The 23,177-nt window shown below is 40.7% G+C and overlaps 1 non-coding gene across 1 annotated transcript; it reads right to left on the bottom strand.

Annotated features, from left to right (window-relative positions):
* Positions 1-9,126: 9,126 nt before the first annotated feature.
* On the bottom strand, positions 9,127-9,228 carry LOC130977721 (small nucleolar RNA R71). The gene has a single exon (XR_009085401.1). It is a non-coding gene; the product is annotated as a small nucleolar RNA R71 (small nucleolar RNA).
* Positions 9,229-23,177: the final 13,949 nt, after the last annotated feature.

Below are 23,177 nucleotides of genomic sequence, written 5' to 3'. Positions count from 1 at the left end.
ACCCAGTAACTGTTCTTGTGGGAACTAGTTCATTTTTTTTTCATTATGAACCACTGTCATGCCACCTTTCTTAGGGACGACTTGGACAGGGCTCACCTAGGGGCTATCAGAAATAGGATAAATAATCCCAGCCTCTAGTAACTTAGTGACCTCTTTCTGCACTACTTCCTTCATGGCTGGATTCAGCCGCCTTTGTGGTTGAACCACTGGCTTGGCGTCACCCTCCAGTAAGATCTTGTGCATGCATCTAGCTGGGCTAATGCCCTTAAGATCACTGATGGACCACCCAAGAGCTGTCTTGTGTGTCCTTAGCACTTGAATTAGTGCTTCCTCTTCCTGTGGCTCTAAGGTGGAGCTTATGATCACAGGAAAGGTATCACCTTCTCCCAGGAATGCATATTTTAGGGAAGGTGGTAATGGTTTGAGCTCGGGTTTAGGAGGTTTTTCCTCTTCCTGAGGGATTTTCAGAGGTTCTACTATTCTCTTTGATTCCTCTAAATCAGGCTGAACATCTTTAAAGATGTCCTCTAGCTCTGATTCGAGACTCTCAGCCATATGGATCTCTCTTACCAGAGAGTCAATAATATCAACACTCATGCAATCATTTGGGGTATCTGGATGTTGCATGGCTTTGACAATATTCAACTTGAACTCCTCCTCATTGACTCTCAGGGTTACTTCCCCTTTTTGGACGTCAATGAGGGTTCGGCCAGTTGCTAGGAAAGGTCTTCCTAGAATGAGAGTTGCACTCTTGTGCTCCTCCATTTCCAGCACCACAAAGTCAGTAGGAAAGGCAACTGGCCCAACCTTGACAATCATGTCCTCAATCACGCCAGATGGGTATTTAATGGAGCCATCAGCAAGTTGAAGACATATCCTGGTTGGTTTGATTTCTTCAGTTAAACCAAGCTTTCTGATAGTAGATGCAGGTATTAGGTTGATACTTGCCCCAAGATCACATAAAGCTTGCTTGGTACAAGTACCCTCTAATGTGCATGGTATCATAAAGCTCCCAGGATCTTTAAGCTTCTCAAGTAAGCTTTTCAGAATGACTGCACTGCATTCTTCAGTGAGGTAAACTTTTTCAGTTTCTCTCCAATCCTTCTTATGACTTAAGATCTCTTTCATGAACTTAGCATAAGAGGGTATTTGCTCAAGTGCTTCTGCAAACGGAATCTTTATTTCAAGAGTCCTGAGATAGTCTGCAAAGCGGGCAAATTGCTTATCCTGTTCTGCTTGGCGGAGTTTTTGAGGATAAGGCATTTTGGCTTTATATTCCTCAACCTTAGTTGCTGCAGGTTTATTACCTACAGAAGTGGGTTGGGAAGCCTTTTTAGAAGGGTTGTTATCAGCACTTGTATGTGACTGATCCCCCACTGGCATTTGAATGCCAGGGGTGGAAGCTGGAGTGGCGTTAGACGCCAACTCCTTATCTGTTACTGGCGTCTGAACGCCAGAACTGTGCTTCCTTTGGGCGTTCAACTCCGGATTCATGCTTGTTTCTGGCGTTGAACGCCAGGAATGAGAATGGTCTGGGCGTTCAGCGCCAGCATTATTCCTCTCTGGGCTCTGATTGTCCTCAGAGGGATTTTGAGCAGCCATTTGTTCATTTCTTGGCTTCCTGCTGCTTTGAAGTGAGGTATTTATTGTTTTCCCACTTCTTAATTGAACTGCTTGGCATTCTTCTGCTATTTGTTTTGACAGTTGCTTTTCTATTTGCTTTAGCTGTACTTCCATATTCCTGTTAGCCATTCTTGTTTCCTGTAGTATTTCCTTGAATTCGGCTAGCTGCTGAGTTAGAAAGTCTAATTGCTGATTGAATTCATTAGCCTGATCTACAGGACTGAGTTCAGCAGTTACTGTTTTAGCTTCTTCTTTCAGGGAAGATTCACTGTTTAGGTACAGATGCTGATTTCTGGCAACTGTATCAATAAGATCTTGAGCTTCTTCAATTATTTTTCTCATATGTATAGATCCACCAGCTGAGTGGTCTAGAGAAATCTGAGCTTTTTCTGTAAGTCCATAGTAGAAGATGTCTAATTGCACCCACTCTGAAAACATTTCAGAGGGGCATTTTCTTAGCATCTCTCTGTATCTCTCCCAGGCATCATAAAGGGATTCATTATCTCCTTGTTTGAAGCCTTGGATGCTTAGCCTTAGCTGTGTCATCCGTTTTGGAGGGAAATAGTGATTCAGGAATTTTTCTAACAGCTGTTTCCATGTTTTTATGCTGTTCTTGGGCTGGTTATTTAACCATCTCTTAGCTTGATCTTTTACAGCAAACGGAAACAGTAATAATCTATAGACATCCTGATCTGCTTCCTTATCATGTACTGTGTCAGCAATTTGTAAAAATTGTGCCAGAAACTCTGTAGGTTCTTCCTGTGGAAGACCGGAATACTGGCAGTTTTGTTGCACCATGATAATGAGCTGAGGATTCAACTCAAAGCTACTAACTCCAATGGAGGGTATGCAGATACTACTCCCATATAAAGCAGTAGTGGGGTTAGCATATGACCCCAGAGTCCTCCTGGATTGTTCATTTCCGCTTATGTCCATGTTGGAGTAAAGGGGTAATGTGGATTTAAATTTTTAGTTTATAAATAAAAAAAATTCGAAATAAAATAAAAACCAAAATAAAAATAAGATAAAATAAGAAAATTAAAATAAAAAAAAGTAATAAGAATTTGAAAATATTTTATGAAGATTTTTGAAAAAGTGAGGAGAGAGAAAGTGGTTAGGCTATTTTTGAAAAAGATAAATTTTTTTTAAAAAAAAAATTAAAAAGATAAGAATTGAAAAATTTTAAAATTGAAATCTGAATTTTTATAAAAAAATTTCGAAAAAATAGTTCAAAATTAGTTAGAAAAGATATTTTTTTGAATTTTGAATTTTCTGATGAAAGAGAAAAACACATAAAAGACACAAGACTTAAAATTTTTAGATCTAATGTTCCTTATTTTCGAAAATTTTGGAGGGAAAACACCAAGGAACACCAAACTTAAAAATTTTAAGATCAAGACACAAGAAAGACTCAAGAACACCTTGAAGATTCACAAGAACACCAAGAACAAAAGAAAGAACACGAAACTTAAAATTTTTAGAAAACCAAGACAAATTTTCGAAAATTAAAGAAAGATCAACAAGAAAACACCAAACTTAGAGTTTGGCACAAGATTCAATCAAAGAAAAATTATTTTTGAAAAAGATTCCAAAGAAGATACCCAATTATCAAGAACAACTACCAATGCTCCAGCCAATTGGGCAGTAACTTCAATGTTGATTTTAAAAATGTATCATATTTATGGATAAAAATATAAATTTTTGAAAGTTAATGTTTTGAAAAAGCACAAGAAAAACAAGAAAAGACACAAAATAAGAAAAACTTAAGATCAAACAAGAAAAATAAACAAGAACAACTTGAAGATCAATGAAGAACAAAGAACACAAGTCGAAAATTTTAAAGAAAAATATAAAATATGCAATTGACACCAAACTTAGAACAAGACACTAAACTCACGAAACTTAGCAATTAATTAAGAAAAATAATAAATTTTGAAAAGAAATTTTTGAAAAGAAACTATCCTATCAAGATTTAATGACTCTATAACAATAAAAATAGATTATTCCTAATCTAAGAAATAAAATAAGCCTTTAGTTGTTTGATGAGCGGATAATTTATACACTTTTTGGCACTGTTTCTAGTATGTTTTTGGTATGATTTAGTTAGTTTTTAGTATATTTTTATTAGTTTTTAGTTAAAATTCACTTTTCTGGACTTTACTATGAGTTTGTGTGTTTTTCTGTGATTTCAGGTATTTTCTGGCTGAAATTGAGGGACCTGAGCAAAAATCTGATTCAGAGACTAAAAAGGACTGCAGATGCTGTTGGATTCTGACCTCCCTGCACTCGAAGTGGATTTTCTGGAGCTACAGAAGCCCAATTGGCGCGCTCTCAACGGCGTTGGAAAGTAGACATCCTGGGCTTTCCAGCAATATATGATAGTCCATACTTTGCCCAAGATTTGATGGCCCAAACCGGCGTTCAAAGTCACCTCAAGAAATTCCAGCGTTAAACGCCGGAACTGGCACCTAAATGGGAGTTAAACGCCCAAACTGGCATAAAAGCTGGCGTTTAACTCCAAGAAGAGTCTCTACACGAAATTGCTTCATTGCTCAGCCCAAGCACACACCAAGTGGGCCCGGAAGTGGATTTTTATGTCATTTACTCATCTCTGTACACCCTAGGCTACTAGTTTTCTATAAGTAGGACCTTTTGCTATTGTATTGAGATATATCGGGGTAGCTATCTTCGTGTTTTATGCTATCTTAGATCATTGGGAGGCTGGCCATTCGGCCATGCCTAGACCTTGTTCTTATGTATTTTCAACGGTGGAGTTTCTACACACCATAGATTAAGGTGTGGAGCTCTGCTGTACCTCGAGTATTAATGCAATTACTATTGTTCTTCCATTCAATTCCGCTTGTTCTTGTTCCAAGATATCACTTGTTCTTCAACTTGATGAATGTGATGATCCGTGACACTCATCATCATTCTCACTTATGAATAAGGTGACTGACAACCACTCTTGTTCTACAAGCAACCAAGGCTCTAGTGAATATCTCTTGGATTCCTGATTGCACGATGCATGGTTGATCGCCTGACAACCGAGTGCTCGCCTGACAAACGAGCCAACCATTCCGTGAGATCAGAGTCTTCGTGGTATAGGCAAGAACTGATGGCAGCATTCAAGAGAATCCGGAAGGTCTAACCTTGTCTGTGGTATTCTGAGTAGGATTCAATGACTGAATGACTGTGACGTGCTTCAAACTCCTAGCAGGCGGGGCGTTAGTGACAGACGCAAAAGTATCAATGGATATTATTCCGGCCTGACCGAGAACCGACAGCTGAATTCCGCTATGCTGTGACAGAGCATATGCAATCGCTTTCACTGAAAGGATGGGAGGTAGCCATTGACAACGGTGAAACCCTACACGAGCTTGCCATGGAAAGGAGTAAGAAGGATTGGATGAAGACAGTAGGAAAGCAGAGAGACGGAAGGGAAGGCATCTTCATGCGCTTATCTGAAGTTCCTACCAATGAATTACATAAGTATCTCTATCTTTATCTTTTATGTTATTTTCGTTCATCACCATATATATTTGAGTCTGCCTGACTAAGATTTGCAAGATGACCATAGCTTGCTTCATACTAACAATCTCCGTGGGATCGACCCTTACTCACGTAAGGTATTACTTGGACGACCCAGTGCACTTGCTGGTTAGTTGTGCGAAGTTGTGTAATGCCATGGGATTGAACTACCAAGTTTTTGGGGTTCATGACCGGGGATTATGAGAGTTGTGAAAAGTATTGTTCACAATTTCGCGCACCATTGTTCAAACTCGAATAGTCCCCGGCAATGGCGTCAAAAACTTGGTGCACGAATTTGTAATCCGCACAACTAACCAGCAAGTGCACTGGGTCGTCCAAGTAATACCTTACGTGAGTAAGGGTCGATCCCACGGAGATTATTGGTTTGAATCAAGCTATGTTTATCTTATTATTCTTAGTCAGAATATTAATTAAAATTATCAGTTGGAATTATTAGATTGGAAAAATAAAAGAGAATAAAAGCGTTACTTGTTGTGCAGTAATGAGAAATATGTTGGAGTTTTGGAGATGCTTTGTCCTCTGAACTTCAACTCTTCCTTGAAATCCTTTTCCACACGCAAGGGCCCTTCCATGGCAAGCTCTATGTAGGGTGTCACAGTTGTCAATGGCTACTTCCCATCCTCTCAGTGAAAGCGTTCCTATGCTCTGTCACAGCACGGCTAATCATCTGTCGGTTCTCAATCAGGTTGGAATAGAATCCATTGATTCTTTTGCGTTTGTCATTAACGCCCAGCCTTCAGGAGTTTGAAGCTCGTCACAGTCATTCAATCCCAGAATCCTACTCGGAATACCACAGACAAGGTTTAGACTTTCCGGATTCTCATGAATGCCGCCATCAATCCGGCTTATACCACGAAGATTCTAAGTAATGAATCTAAGAGATACTCATTCAATCTGATGCAGAACGGATGTGGTTGTCAGGCACACGTTCATCGATTGAGGAAGGTGATGAGTGTCACGGATCATCACCTTCTCCATAATTAAGCGCGAATGAACATCTTAGATAAGAACAAGCGTGTTTGAATGGAAAATAAAGGAATTGTATTAATTCATCGAGACGCTGCAAAGCTCCTCACCCCCAACAATGGAGTTTAGAGACTCATGCCGTCAAAAAGTATGTAATTCAGATCTGAAAATGTCATGAGGTACAAAATAATTCTCTAAAAGTTGTTTAAATAGTAAACTAGTAACCTAGGTTTACAGAAAATGAGTAAACTAAGATAATTGGTGCATAAATCCACTTCTGGGGCCCACTTGGTGTGTGCTGGGGCTGAGACTAAAGCTATCCACGAACTGAGGCTTTTCTTGGAGTTGAACTCCAAGTTATAACGTGTTTTGAGCGTTCAACTCCAGACAGCAGCATGTACTTGGCGTTCAACGCCAAGTTACGTCGTCTATCTTCGCGCAAAGTATGGACTATTATATATTGCTGGAAAGCTCTGGATGTCTAATTTCCAACGCCGTTAAGAGCGCGCCAATTGGACTCCTGTAGCTCCAGAAAATCCATTTCGAGTGCAGGGAGGTCAGGATCCAACAGCATCAGCAGTCCTTTTTCAGCCTAACTCAGATTTTTGCTCAGCTTCCTCAATTTCAGCCAGAAAATACATGAAATCACAGAAAAACAAACAAACTCATAGTAAAGTCCAGAAATATGATTTTTGCCTAAAAACTAATAATATTTCACTAAAAACTAATTAAAACATGCTAATATCTACATGAAATTACCCCCAAAAAGCGTATAAAATATCCGCTCATCACATGCCCACGTTAAGAGTCACGTTAGTTATACTAACGTGAACTCTAACGTGAGGGAAAGGGGCACAAGGCAACGTTATTGGAAAAAGTGATTCCCAATAACGCTTGTGAAGGATCATAAGGCGACGTTAGTGGTCACGTTAGTGCCACTAATGTTGAAGTTAACGTGAACTATATGAGGTTGGAACGTTAGTGAAAAAGGTGATTGCCACTAACGTTCTCGAACCCACATTCTCACTTAACGTTAACATCACTAACGCCCATGCCTAACTCACACTTTTCTGGAAGCTGAGCCCACTAAAGATTATAACTGCTTCAACTCAAGATTTAAGAACCACATCCAAGACTCGAAGAACTCACTAGAAGATCAAGAAGAGTAGTATATATAGGAGTAGTTTTGAACTATAGAGAAGCTGGGCACTTTGGAGAACTACCCTCTGTATATTTACTTTTCTGCATTTTTCAAGCTAAGCATGTATTCTTTTCTGCCATTTCCCATTTCCAGAGCTATGAACAACTAAACCCCTTTCATTGGGTTAGAGAGCTCTGTTGTAATTTGATGGATCAATTATAGTTTTCATTCTTTTTCTTCTTTCTTTTCTCTTGATTTACGAGAAAGCTTTCAATCTTAATTCAATTGGTTAGTTGTCTGGAAAAGAAACTCTCCATAATTGGATCTCCTTTGACCCTTGGAAAAGGGATGAGGAGATCATGCTAGAAATGCTTTCTCATGTTGGATCAAATTGGGGTCTGGGCAGATATAGTGACATGTAATCTTCCCAACACTTTGATTTAGAAATACATGTGGTATAATCAGTGACCACACTTCATCTCTTCCCATGAGCAATTAAATCAAGAAATTGGGCAATTGTTCAAGCTTAGAGAGATTGGGTTGCTAAGGAATTGGAATCCAATCACTTAAGATTGCCAAGGAGATCAATAGATACTTTGATTGAGGAAGAGATAAAAATGAATTTGATCCTGAGAATACAACATCTCCTGAGCCCAATGAATTCCCCATCTCTGATCTTACCCATTCTATTTACTTTCTGCCATTTATTTCCATGTTCATCTCCCCGACTCCCCATTTAAGATTCTGCACTTTATTTCCTGCAATTTACTTTCCCGCCATTTAATTTCCTGCAACATCAACTACACTCTGTTTAGCTCAACTAGCATATTATTCCAACTAAAGTTGCTTGACCAATCAATCCCTGTGGGATTCGACCTCACTCTATTGTGAGTTTTTACTTGACGACAATTAGGTATACTTGCCGAAGGGAAATTTGTTGAGAGACAAGTTTTCATGCATCAAGTTTATGGCGCCATTATCGTGGATTGATTTTGTATCAAAAATGATTAAGTTGGAAGTTCACTAGATTGAGCATTTTTCTTTTATTTGTTTATTTTCTCTAGTCATTTACCTTTAGTTTCTTTAAGTTCTTCCTCATCCCCTCACCCCTCGTTATTCTTTTTTTTTCCTTGATTATTATTTACAATTCTGCTCACTAACCCACTAACTGTTTGATAATTTGCACCACTCACACTAACAATCACTCTAACAAGAATAATCTCTTCATTTTATTTTTTGCTGTGTGCTCTGTTAATTGTATGACAGGGAGAAGAGGCAGAGCTTCAACTTCCTTTGATTCAGAACCTGAAAGGACCCTTCATAGATCAAGGAGGGAAGCAAGAGGGAAAAGAGTTGTTGGTGCTGAGGAAGAGGAAGAGTACTTTGAAACAAACATGGAAGAGAACTTGGAAAACAATCATGAAGGAGAAGCTCAAAACCATGCCAGAGAAGGCCCTACAAATCATGCTGGGCAAGAGAGGAGAGTTCTAGGCTCTTACATCAATCCAAACTCAGGAAACTATGGAAGTAGCATCCAAAAGCCCACCATACATGCCAACAACTTTGAATTAAAACCCCAGTTCATCACCCTTGTTCAAAACAACTGCTCATTTGGAGGAAGTGCCCAAGAAGACCCCAATCAACATCTAACCACCTTCCTGAGAATACGTGACACAGTGAAGTGTAATGGAGTCCATCCGGATGTCTATAGGCTACTTTTGTTCCCTTGTTCACTCAGGGACAAAGCATCTAAGTGGCTTGAATCCTTTCCGAAGGAGAGCTTAACAAATTGGGAAGACGTGGTGAACAAGTTTTTGGTAAGATTCTACCCTCCTCAAAGAATTAACAGGCTGAGAGCTGAGGTGCAAACTTTTAAGCAACAAGATGGTGAAACTCTCTATGAGGCATGGGAGAGATTCAAGGACTTAACAAGAAGATGCCCACCGGACATATTCAATGAGTGGGTTCAACTTCACATTTTCTATGAAGGTCTTTCTTATGAGTCAAAGAAGGATGTAGACCATTCATCAGGAGGATCTCTAAACAAAAAGAAAACCATTGAAGAAGTCATAGATGTCATTGAAATGGTAGCTGAGAATGACTACTTCTATGCTTCTGAAAGAAGAAACACTCGAGGAGTAATAGAGCTGAACCACATGGATGCATTGCTGGCTCAAAATAAGTTGATCACCAAGCAGCTAGCAGATCTCACCAAGAAGGTGGAAGAAAACCAAATTGCAGTAGTCATCACTTTATCACCAACTCAAGAAGGAGTGAATGCAGGGGAAGAAGGTGACTGGGAACAAGCCAATTATGTTGGAAACTCACCCAGACAAATCCATGATCCATATTCCAAAACTTACAATTCTGGATGGAGAAATCACCCTAACTTTGGGTGGGGAAATCAACAAGACCAAAGCCAAGACCAGAGATGCCACAACCACAATTCCAACAATAATACAACTCACCAACATCCCTCATATAAATCCTATCAACAACCACCTAATCTCAACCCACCATCACTAACTGAGGATAGACTTTCCAAGATTGAGGCTCTACTTGAAGACATATGTAAAGAAGTCCAAGACAACAAGGTATTTAAGGATGAAGTACGAGCTAATATGAAAAACCAAGGGGAAACCATCAAGAGACTAGAATCCCAAGTAGGGTATATATCTCAACAGTTTCCCAAACCCACTGATGGATTTCCCAGTGACATAGAGAAGAATCCAAGAGGAGAAACAAGGAAGGTCAGGTGGGAAAAATGCAAGATAATCACCACAAGTGATGAGTGGAGTGTGGAGGTAGTAGACACACAAATAGAACACCTCCAAGAGAGTCCAAAGGAAAATTATGAAGAAAGAAACCATGCACCCCAACCCATACTCAGGGAAGAGCTAAAGAAAAGGGAGTTCCTGAACCCATATGCACCCTTTCCCCAAAGGCTCAAGGGTGGTGTAGCAGGGAGAATGTATTCAAGGTTCCTCGACATATTTGCATCTCTTGATGTAAATATACCATTCATTAAGGCCCTCCAGGAAATGCCCTCCTACATCAAGTATATAAAGGAGCTACTAGCCAAAAAGAGTTCATTGAACAGTAGACAAACAATAAAGATGAACAGAGAGTGCAGTGCTCTCATTCAAACAGAGCCACCTATAAAGAAGAAGGATCCAGGGAGCTTCCATATTCCCTGTGCTATAGGAGAGACAATGATTGATAAGGGGCTCTGTGACCTGGGAGCAAGCATCAACTTAATGCCTCTGTCCCTCCTGAAAAAGCTCCAAATCAATGAGCTAACACCCACAGACGTAATCATCAAACTGGCTGACAAAACCCAAAAACAGGCAATAGGAGTGGTTGAGAACGTGTTAGTGAAGGTTGGGAACTACTTCCTTCCCACAGACTTTGTTATCCTGGAAATGGAAGAGAATCCCAATCACCTCATCATTCTGGGAAGGCCATTCTTAGCCACAGCCAGAGCACTTATAGATGTGGAGCGAGGAGAGCTAGTATTGAGAATACATGATGAACAGCTCACCTTCAATATTTTTAAACCCTCACAAGAAGCAGATCATGATAACAAAAAGTCAAAGGAAGAGCACAAGAAAGAGCTGATGGAAGAGCCAAACAAGGGAGCACAAGCACCACACCTCAGAACTCCTATGCTCAACAACCAATGTGATCAGAAGGAGCAACAGCCAAGTATAACCCAAAAAAAACCAGACCCACCAGAGTCATATGAGACAAGCAACAAAATTTTCCTCAAAGAGAAAACCACAAGTAGCAAAGTGACATCAAGGGACACAAGAAAAAAAGTCCCAAGGGGATGGAAAAACAAGAAAATCCCTATAGAAGATTTCTCTCCAGGAGATGAAATGGTCTCTGCCTACCTTTCATCTATACCACTTCATCTCCCCACCATTCCATCTCAGCTGCCTCCAGTATACACCATCAACAAAATCTTGTCCTTAGAACATGTGGAGCTTCTTAACAAAGCCAATGGAAATAGGTTCACTGCAAAGGGGGAGGATTTGAAGCACTACCAACCACCCTGACAAAGGCCGAACGTCAAGCTAATGACGCTAAAAAAAGTGCTTTGTTGGGAGGCAAACCAACCAGAGGTAATTCTCTTTTCATGATTGACCCAATAAAAACTTCAAGTTGAGTTCTCTGTATTGTGAGGAGCTAAGTTTGGTGTTGCACACCAAAACATTTCAAGGGTGAATGTGAAACTCTATGTTTGGTGTTCCACTAAAGACTCCAGCTGAAGAGTGCATTGCAACCCTTCAGTGAGAAAACATTATTCTAACAACCATAGAACTCACTTGACAGAGGTTTAACCTCTAATGCATAGTTTGTCTTTTTAGCTCATAGTTGTTTTCTTAATAAAAGCACATGAGGTTCCTGCATGTATTTAATTTGCTGCATTGGACAAGGAACTAAGTTTGGTGTTCACACACCAAATCAAGTTTAGAAATTCACAAGCATACATGCATGCTAACTATTTTCCAAGTGCTTGGGGAACAAGCCACTTCTAATAGTGTTACAGGAATTCAATCAATCTCAGGGAATAATCATACCTCATCATCCAAGGAGACAAACAAGGATGCAAAATGCTAGGACAATAATGCCCAGGAAGACATCATGAGGTTGTATTGAATTGTCTCGGAGTTGCAGTACTTTAGTTGAACAAAAAAAATTAAATATTGTCCTAGAAACCTGCATATTCTGCTTGTTCCTCTTTATTCACGTCGAAGTGTGCTAGTCTAGTCCCTAGTTTTCATTTTCATCTTGCTTATATGTATGCTTGTCCTTTAAGCCAATCAAAAAGAAATTGTTATGAAAAGAACAAGAGTGGAGTTATCTTGTGAAGTAAGTCCTGAATGATTGTGGTAGGGTGATTGATTAGCTAAGTTGGTTCACCAACAAGGTAGGAATGCAACTATCTATCCTGAATCTTATGCTTGAAACACATCCTATGAGACTAACCAAATAATGAAATCCCAATAAGAAAAGAGAAAGAGCAATAAAAGTGAAAAGGAAAGAAAAACAATGAGAAATAATGCTAGGTACCAAGGATTTGAATATTGAGGCATGTGTCTGTGGTGTTCATGTGCCAGGGATATGCTTGGATGAATAAGCTCTTAGGGGTGCCTTATCACCTGGTAACTTAGGTTAACTAATCCAGGATTATCAGCTGAAAGTCCACTGTCAAGAGTAACCTTTGCTACAGAGCACTTAGCAACCCAAAGAGGTGCTGGACACCAAGGTCTCAAGAAAGAAAAATAACAAACCATGTGCCTGTGGTGAGTATGTATGGGGGAAAGAGACTTGAGGGAGTAAGTCCTTAGGGGTTTCTTAACACCTAGCACCTTGAACCAACTGGTTCGGGAATGTTGACTGAAAGCTTATCTTAAAGAGTCGCCCTCTTATAGAGCACTTAGCCTAAAAAGAAATGCAATAAATCCTGGAAGGGAAAGGAGGATCAATAATTAGGAAGTCTCAAAGGATGCAATCAAACAAGTGTTCAAGGGCATGATAAAGGCCTGAAACCCAGTAAAGGAATGAATCTAAGTTGCTATGCATAAAACCCCATAAAACAGGAATTTTACTTTTATCTTGTTCATCTTGTCTCTTTCATTCATTCTTCCGATGTTTTAGTACATGCTTAGGGAAAAGCAAGCTTTAAGTTTGGTGTCGTGATGCCAGGGCATCTAGGCCACTTTTACTGACCTTTTCTTTACTGTTTTAGGGTAGTTTCATGCATTTTCTTAGTGAATAAGGCAAGTTTTGGATGAAAATACACTTACACCTTGATTCAAGCAACTATTGTGAATTTTACATGATTTCATGAGGATTTTATAAGGATTGAATGACAAATTGATGATGCATAATCTCATGACTTGGACTAGAGCTTTGAAGCACTTTATTTGCTTGATTTCAGGACAAAGGAAGCAAGGAAGAACCACGTTAGTAGCCACGTTAATCTAATTAACGTGACCACTAACGTGGAATGGGAATGAGCTTGCAACGTTAATGAGAAAGGTGGTCGACAATAACGCCTGCAAAGACATCATAAACCCATATTAATTGCCACGTTAACTACATTAACGTGGTAGTTAACGTGGAGATAAAGGGAGCTCCAGCATTAGTGGTAAACTTGAACACCACTAACACTACAAAGTGGAAATTGGCCACGTTAAGAGTCACGTTAACTTAGTTAACGTGAACTCTAACGTGGAAGGGAAGACAATGCCAACGTTAGTGACACTCACCTTTGTCACTAACGTTGGACCAAGCTAGCATTGCCTACATTAGTGGTCACGTTAAGACCACTAACGTGAAAGTTAATGTGGAGCTGAGATTGATTAGCCAACATTAGTGACACTCACCTTTGTCACTAACGTTGGAGATGGCATTCACTACCACGTTAGTGGCCATGTTAACCTAGTTAACGTGAAATCCAACGTGGGAAAGAGGGGCGTTTGGAGCGTCAGTGACAAAGGTAAGTTTCACTGACGCTCTCGAAGCTGAGGCATGCCCACGTTAAGAGTCACGTTAGTTATACTAACGTGAACTCTAACGTGAGGGCAAGGGGCACAAGGCAACGTTATTGGAAAAGGTGATTCCTAATAACGCTTGCGAAGGATCATAAGGCAACATTAGGGGTCACGTTAGTGCCACTAATGTTGAAATTAATGTGGACTATATGAGGTTGGAACGTTAGTGAAAAAGGTGATTGCCACTAACGTTCTCGAACCCACATTCTCACTTAACGTTAAAATTACTAATGCCAATGCCTAACTCACACTTTTCTGCAAGCTGAGCCCACTAAAGATTATAACTGCTTCAACTCAAGATTTAAGGCCCACATCCAAGACTCAAAGAACTCACTAGAAGATCAAAAAGAGTAGTATAAATAGGAGTAGTTTTGAACTATAGAGAAGCTGGGCACTTTGGAGAACTACCCTCTGTATATTTACTTTTCTGCATTTTTCTAGCTAAGCATGTATTCTTTTCTGTTATTTCCCATTTCTAGAGCTATGAACAACTAAACCCCTTTCATTGGGTTAGGGAGCTCTGTTGTAATTTGATGGACCAATTATAGTTTTCATTCTTCTTCTTCTTTCTTTTCTCTTGATTTAGTAGAAAGCTTTCGATCTTAATTCAATTGGTTAGTTTTCTTGGAAAAGAAACTCTCCATAATTGGATCACCTTTGAGCCTTAGAAAAGGGATGAGGAGATCATGCCAGAAATGCTTTCTCATGTTGGACCAAATTGGGGTCTGGGCGGATATAGTGACATGTAATCCTCCCAACACTTTGATTTGGAAATACATGTGGTATAATCAGATACCACACTTCATCTCTTCCCATGAGCAATTAAATCAAGGAATTGGGCAATTGTTCAAGCTTAGAGAGATTGGGTTGCCAAGGAATTGGAACCCAATCACTTAAGATTGCCAAGGAGATCAATAGATGCTTTGATTGAGGAAGAGATGCAAATGAATTTGATCCGGAGAATACAACATCTCCTGAGCCCAATGAATTCCCCATCTCTGATCTTACCCATTCTCTATACTTTCTGCCATTTATTTCCATGTTCATCTCCCCGACTCCCCATTTAAGATTCTGCACTTTATTTCCTGTAATTTACTTCCCTGCCATTTAATTTCCTGCAACATCAACTACACTCTGTTTAGCTCAACTAGCAGATTCTTCCAACTAAAGTTGCTTGACCAATCAATCCCTGTGGGATTCGACCTCACTCTATTGTGAGTTTTTACTTGACGACAATTCGGTATACTTGCCGAAGGAAAATTTGTTGAGAGACAAGTTTTCATGCATCACCGGTGGCATTAGCTAAGAGTTTTGCCTCAATCTATTTTATGAAATAGTCAATTCCTACAATGAGGAATTTAACTTGTCCTGATTCCTGGGGGAAGGGTCCAAGTAGGTCGAGCCCCATTTTGCAAATGGCCAGGGCAACATAACACTGATGAGCTCTTCTGGTGGGGCGATATAGAAGTTAGCATGCTTCTAACATGGTGGGAATGTTTTGATGAACTCCGTTGCTTCTTTGTACAAGGTTGGCAAGAAAAATCAAGAACGGAGTACTTTCTTAGAAAAAGCTCGTGCCCCCCAAGTGGTTGCCACATATACCACTGTGTACTTCTTCCAAGACTTCCCTTGTATTGGAGGTCAGCACACATTTTAGGAGGGGTGTTGAGATTTCTCTCTTGTATAAGATGTCGCCCACTATGGTGTAGTACTATGCCTCTTGTATTAGCCTTTTTGCCTCCTTCTTATCTGTGGAAAGTATCTCTGACTTGAGGTAGTTGATTGTGGGAGTCATCCATCCTTGATCCTGACCTGATATGATCAGAATTTTTTCTTCCTCCGAGATTGATGGATTTTGCAGGGTTTCTTGGATGAGGCTTCTATTATTGTCCCCTGGTTTGGTCCTGGCTAGTTTTGAAAGTGCATCAGCTCGGGCATTTTGTTCTTGAGGTATATGTTGGACCTCATATTCCTTGATTTGTCTGAGCTGTTCTCTGGTCTTGTCCATATATTTCTTCATAGTGGGATCTTTAGCTTGGTAGCTCCCTTCTATTTGTGAGGTAACTACTTGTGAATCGCTAAAGATGGTAAGCTTTTGAACTCCTACCTTCATAGCCAACGTCAAACCAGCTAGTAGTGCCTCATATTCAGCCTGATTATTTGATGCAGGGAATTCAAACTTTAGTGATAACGAATCAGCAAGCATAAAGACATGGAAACAATTATCAGACAAATTCCTGAATCACTTTTACCCTCCAAAAAGGATGACACAGCTAAGGCTGGACATCCAAGGCTTTAAACAAGAGGATAACGAATCCCTTTATAATGCCTGGGAGAGGTATAGAGGTATGCTAAGAAAATGCCCCTCTGAAATGTTTCCAGAGTGGGTACAGTTAGAAATCTTCTACTATGGGCTTACAGAAAAAGCTCAGATGTCTCTAGACCACTCAGCAGGTGGATCTATACATATGAGGAAGATGATTGAGGAGGCTCAATAGCTTATAGATACTGTTGCTAGAAATCAACATCTGTACTCTAGCCATGAGTCCTCTATAAAAGAAGAAGCTATGGCATTAGCCACTATCCTAATCCTCAAGAACAGATGGTTGAGCTTAATCAACAATTACACCTGATGACAAAACAGTTAGCAGAATTTAAGGAGATGCTCCAAGAGACTAAAATTGCTAACAAGAACATAGAATCACAGTTGAATCAGACAAAACAGCAGCTATCTAAACAGATAACAGAAGAATGCCAAGCAGTTCAACTGAGGAGTGGGAAGACATTGAATAACACTGCTCAAAGTAGCAAAAAGCCAATAAAGGAACAATTGACAGAGGATAGCCTAACCACTATCCAAAATCCTTCTGAGGACAGTAAGAGCCCAGAGAGGAATACTATTGGCGTTCAAACGCCAGAAAAGGGGGGGAAGCTGGCGTTAAACGCCCATTCCCTACCCAGTTCTGGCGTTCAAACGCCAGAAAAGGGGGAAAAGTTGGCGTTAAACGCCCATTTTCCACCCAATCCTGGCGTTCAAACGCAAAAGGAGAACCAGACACCTGAGAGTGCTGATAGTAACCCCTCTAAAAAGGCTTCTCCAACCACCTCTGTAAGGAATAAACCTGCAGCAACCAAGGTTGAAGAATATAAAGCCAAGATGCCTTATCCTCAGAAACTCCGCCAAGCAGAACAGGATAAGCAATTTGCCCGCTTTGCAGACTATCTAAGGACTCTTGAAATAAAGATTCCATTTGCAGAGGCACTTGAGCAAATACCTTCTTATGCTAAATTCATGAAAGAGATCTTAAGCCATAAGAAGGATTGGAGAGAAACTGAAAAAGTGTTTCTCACTGAAGAATGTAGTGCAGTCATTCTGAAAAGCTTACCAGAAAAGCTTCAAGATCCAGGAAGCTTTATGATACCATGCACATTAGAAGGTGCTTGCACCAAGATTGCCCTGTGCGACCTTGGAGCAAGCATCAATCTAATACCTGCATCCACTATCAGAAAGCTTGGGTTGACTGAAGAAGTCAAACCAACCCGGATATGCCTCCAACTTGCTGATGGCTCCATCAAATATCCATCAGGCATAATAGAGGACATGATTGTCAAGGTTGGGCCATTTGCCTTTCCAACTGACTTTGTAGTGCTGGAAATGGAGGAGCACAAGAGTGCAACTCTCATTCTAGGAAGACCTTTCCTAGCAACTGGACGAACTCTCATTGATTTACAAAAAGGGGAAGTAACCCTGAGAGTCAATGAGGATGAGTTCAAGTTGAATGCTGTAAAAGCTATGCAGCATCCAGACATACCAAATGACTGCATGGGCGCTGACATTATTGACTCTTTGGTGGAAGAGATCAATATGACTGAAAGTCTAGAATCAGAGCTTGAGGACATCTTCAAGGATGCTCAGCCTGATCAGGAAGAACCAGAGGAAACAAAAGAATTTTTGAAAATTCCTCAGGAGGAAGATAAGCCTCCCAAACCTGAACTCAAACCACTACCACCATCCCTGAAGTATGCATTTCTGGGAGAGGGTGACACTTTTCCAGTGATTATAAGCTCTACTTTAAACCCACAGGAAGAGGAAGCACTGATTCAAGTGCTAAGGACACACAAGACAGCTCTTGGGTGGTCCATCAGTGATCTTAAGGGCATTAGCCCAGCAAGATGCATGCACAAGATCCTACTGATGACAAGTCATCATATACCCATTTTTCAAGCTAATTTCACTTGTTTTGTTAGCATTTATGCACTTTCTTGCATCCTAAGTTAGTGATTTGGAGTAAAAATGCACAACTTCTCTAAATCAAGCAACCACCATGAAATTTATGATAAATCATGAGGTTTAAGCTAATTTTAATTGCATTTTAATTGATTTATAAGCCTCTTGAATTTAGTGATGCTTTGAGTGGTTGTTTGGTTTATTTTAGGTGAAGAAAAGAAAAGAAAATGGAAAGCGTGGCATAAAAAGTGTAGCCAAAGAAAGAAAAGCGTGGCCGAATCAAGAGGAGGCGTGCCGCATTATAATGGGGAAGCAACCTTGCCCTCCACAAGGGCAGAATGCCCTCTAGGAGGGCAGCATCAAGTAACCAAACCAAGACAAGGCAACCTTGCCCTGCCCACTCCAAGGGCAGAGCACAAAATGGTGCCTTGGAGCCAAGAGAAGCAAACTCTGCCCTGCCCTTGTGGAGAGCAGGATCGGGCTCCATGAGGAAAGAAATTCAAGGGAAAATGACACCCATGCAAGCCACAAGTTTCGAACAAGGGACCATGAAGAAGCCAAGCTCTAACACCCACTAGCGTGCCAAAGAATCAAAAGAAAAAGTAGCGTGTTTGCAAGCCACCAGATTCGAACACGGGCCATGAGATTGGGAACCTTGCACTGCCCTTGGCGCGGGCAGGGCAGCATTTGAAATTGGCGCATCACACACAAGACCTTGGCGCACCAACTTTGCTTCCTGGCGCACCAAACCATTCCTGCCCTGCCCTTGGCGCGGGCAGGGAGCATCCACGCGTCAACGTGCTTCGCGCGCACGCGCGCTCCTCAAATCTGGCCGTCCCACGCATCAACGTGCAGCACGCGCACGCGCGCTTCTCAATTCTGGCAGCACCAAGCGTACGCACGCATCACGTTCTGGCGCAGCAGCTTTCCCGCCCTGCCCTTGGCGCGGGCAGGGCAGCCTCTGGCGCACCAAGGGCGCACCAAACTTGCACCAACACGCATCATGGCCGCACCAATTGCTAGCCCAAGCGTCAATTTTCTGCCCTGCCCTCCACAAGGGCAGGGCAGCCTCCTGGGAGTGGATTTTTTTTGGGCCAAAATTCAAATTAAAAATTAATTTGAATTCATTTCTTCACCAATCCAAAAGCCCATCCAAATCCCAAAATCCAAGAATAGAAAGTGTATAAATAGTAGTTAGTTTAATGTAATTAGGACTTTTTGTGAATTTTCACTTTTACCTTCACTTTTGAATTTTTAGCTTTCTGTTGAGATTTCTGAGAATTGGGGAGGGAATTGATCTCTCTTCTCCCTCGTTCTTGCCTGAGGAATTTTACTCTTCTGTTTCTGAGATTTGGGTGTGAGAAATTGAGGAAATTCTGTCTCAATTCCCGTTCAAATTCTCTCTAATTCACTTTCTGCATAATTGAATCTGTTTCAAGTTCCTTCACTGCTTCTTCTTCTAATTTTCTTGTCAATTGCTTTGTTCATTTGGATCTAGGAAGGCAAATAGAGATCTAGGCTCTGCTACCTAGTCTCTTGAGACCTGAGACCCACTTTGGCTCTTGAATCTTCTATGAACCTTGCTGCATTTTATTTTCCTTCTGTTTGAATATTAATTGCTTCTGATTTAATTTCTACTCAACCAATTGCTGCAATTTACTACTTCTTTGTTTAGATTCTGCAATCCCATTCCTCAATTCCCTTTTATATTCAAGCCATTTATCTTTCTTGCCATTTAAGTTACTGCAATTTACCTTTCTTGCACTTTAAGTTTCAGTCATTTAATTTCTTGTTCTTTAAGTTTCTGCAATTTTACTTCTCTGTTTCTCAATTTACTGCACATTCCCCTCTCCCTTTTACATTTACTGTCATTTATTTTCTATTAAGCACAAATCATTCAACCAACACTTGATTTGCTTGACTAAACCACCCACTAAACTAAAATTGCTCAATCCTTCAATCCCTGTGGGATCGACCTCACTCTTGTGAGTTATTATTACTTGATGCGACCCGGTACACTTGCCGGTGAGTTTTGTGTTGGATCGCTTTCCACACATCAAGTTTTTGGCGCCGTTGCCGGGGATTGAAATAGATTGACAATGATTAAGTGAAGTGGAGGTCTAGATTAAGCACTTTTTCTTTTTCTGTTATTCTAACTCTCACCAACACACTAACTGTTTGAATTTTTGCTTAAACTAACCAAAACCTCATTCTAGCAATAGATTGAAGTTTTGTTAACTTTCTGGGTTTGTGTGTTTATTGTTGTGTGTTTGTATGTCAGGTATAGGGAGATCCTCTCCTATCATCTCTGAAATTGATCCAAGGACTCTTCGGAGAATAAGAAGAGCTGAAAGAGGGAAGAACATTGTTGGAGAAGAAGAAGAATCTGAGGAGGAATTCCAAGATATGGAAGGAGATACTAGTCAACCAGGAGGAGGAGCCAACAATAACCAACAAAGAAGAGTCTTGGCTTCATACACATTTGCAAATGCTAGGCATTGTGGGAGTAGCATTCTTCCTCCTAATGTCAATGCCAACAACTTTGAACTCAAGCCACAACTCATAACTCTGGTGCAAAACAATTGTTCTTTCGGAGGAGGACCTTTGGAGGATCCAAACCAACATTTGTCCACCTTTTTGAGAATCTGTGATACAGTGAAGACAAATGGTGTACCTCCTGATAGCTATAAGCTGCTTCTCTTCCCATTCTCTCTTAGAGATAAAGCAACTCAATGGCTAGAGACCTTTCCAAAAGAAAGCATCAACACTTGGGATGACTTGGTGAGCAAGTTCCTTGCCAAATTCTACCCTCCTCAAAGAGTCCTAAGGTTGAAGACAGAGGTTCAAACATTCACTCAATTGGAGGCCGAGAGCTTATATGAAGCATGGGAGAGATACAAGGCTCTATTGAGGAAGTGTCCACCAGAGATGTTCACTGAGTGGGACAAGCTACAAAACTTCTATGAAGGCCTCACTCTTAAAGCTCAAGAGGCTCTTGATCACTCTGCCGGAGGCTCTCTACAACTCATGAAAACCACAGAGGAAGCTCGAAACCTCATTGATATGGTGGCCAACAACCAATATTTCTTTGCTCATCAAAGACAACGCCAACCATCACAAAGAAGAGGAGTCATGGAGTTGGAAGGAGTTGATTCAATCTTAGCTCAAAACAAGATGATGCAGCAACAGATTCAACAACAATTTGAGCAAATGGCTAAGAGAATTGATGGCTTGCAAGTGGCAGCAGTGAGCACCACAAGCCAACCTCCAAACACTTGGGTACAAAGTGAAGAAACTCAAGAGGAGCAACAACAAGAGCAGGTTCAATACATGCACAACCAAAATCCTGGAACAAATGAAGTCTATGGTGACACCTACAATCCATCTTGGAAGAATCATCCCAACCTCAGATGGGGAGACAACCATAATCAAAACCAACAACCATGGCAAAGAAACACAGGCTAAAACAATTGGAAAAACACAAACCACAACCCCCAGCCAACCACTAACCAAAACTCATACAGAAAACCACAAAACAACTACCCAAATTCTAACCAATACCCACCAAATAACCACCCAACTAACCAAAACACATATCCTCACCCATCAACACCCCAAAATCAACCCACCTCACAAGACTCACAGAGAATCACCCATCTAGAACAGCTCATGGAAAAACTAATGAAAAGCCAAGAACTAACCACCAAGAATCAAGAAGCTACCATGAAGAACTTAGAAAGGCAAATTGGCCAAATCTCTAAAAAGATCTCTGTTGAGAAACCATCAAGTTCACTACCTAGTGATACCATTCCCAACCCAAAGGAAGAATGCAAGGTGGTGCAACTGAGAAGTGGAAGGGTGTTGACAGATGGCAACCAAGGAGCAACCAAAGAGCTCATGGAAGATATCACTGAGCCAACAAAGAAGGATGAAGCCATTAACAAGGATAAGATAAGCAAGAATGCTCCAGAAAAACTCACAGAAGAAGATAACAAGCCACAGAATCTGAAGAAAGGAAAGAAGATCATGGAGGAACCAATTCCAGAACAGCATCAAGTGGTGAAGAGCTCAACACCACCACTACCTTACCCACAAAGATTTCACAAGGAAAGAAAGGATCAGCACTTCCACAAATTTCTTGAGACTTTCAAGAAGTTGGAAATCAACATACCTTTGGCAGAGGCTTTGGAGCAAATGCCCCTGTATGCTAAGTTTCTAAAGGAGCTCATCAACAAGAAAAAGGATTGGAATGAGAAGGAAACGGTGATGCTTAGTGAAGAGTGTAGTGCACTCATCAAAAAGGGACTTCCTCCCAAGCTTGAAGATCCTGGAGGATTCTTCCTACCATGCACTATTGGGAACCTGTTTATCAACAAGGGGATGTGCGATCTAGGAGCAAGCATAAATCTAATCCCATATTCTCTAGTGAAAAAGCTTGGCATAGAGGAAGTAAAACCAACAGAGATGTCTTTGGAATTGGTGGATCAATCAATAGTCTATCCTAAGGGGCTAATTGAGAACCTTTTAGTTAAGGTTGGCAAGTTCATCTATCCGGCAGACTTTGTAATCCTAGGTTCTTCAGAAAATGGAAATGACTCCATAATACTTGGTCGACCATTTTTAGCCACTGCTAGAGCCATTGTGGACATTGAGCAAGGAGAGTTAACTCTGAGGATGCATGAGGAGAGCATCATCCTGAAAGTCTTTCCAGAAGAACAAAAAGATGAAGAAACAGGCAAAATGAGTGATGATCCCCTTCCAAAGCAATCAACTGAAAAGGAATTGGAACAGAAAAACAAACAGAAGCAAGAAGAAAAGGGGATTCACAAGGAAGCAGGGGTGATCAGCAGAAAGGAAGGCATCACAACTCAAGTAACTGTCAAGAAGGGAAGATCAACAAGCAAGAAAAAGGTGAAGAATAAGAAAAAGGCTCACAAAGGGTGGAAGAACAAGAAAATCCCAACTGAAGGATTTTCTAAGGGTGATAAGGTGCAATTAATATACCAACAGCAGGGAGCAGAAGATTATTACACTATCAACCAAATTCTTTCTTTTGAGCATGTGGAGATTGAACATCAAGGCACTCAGAGAAAGCTGACAGTGAGGG

The sequence above is a fragment of the Arachis stenosperma genome, chromosome 4, assembly GCF_014773155.1.
Source record: "Arachis stenosperma cultivar V10309 chromosome 4, arast.V10309.gnm1.PFL2, whole genome shotgun sequence".
NCBI classification, from domain to species: domain Eukaryota; kingdom Viridiplantae; phylum Streptophyta; class Magnoliopsida; order Fabales; family Fabaceae; genus Arachis; species Arachis stenosperma.
This window is presented reverse-complemented; position numbering and strand designations above follow the sequence as displayed.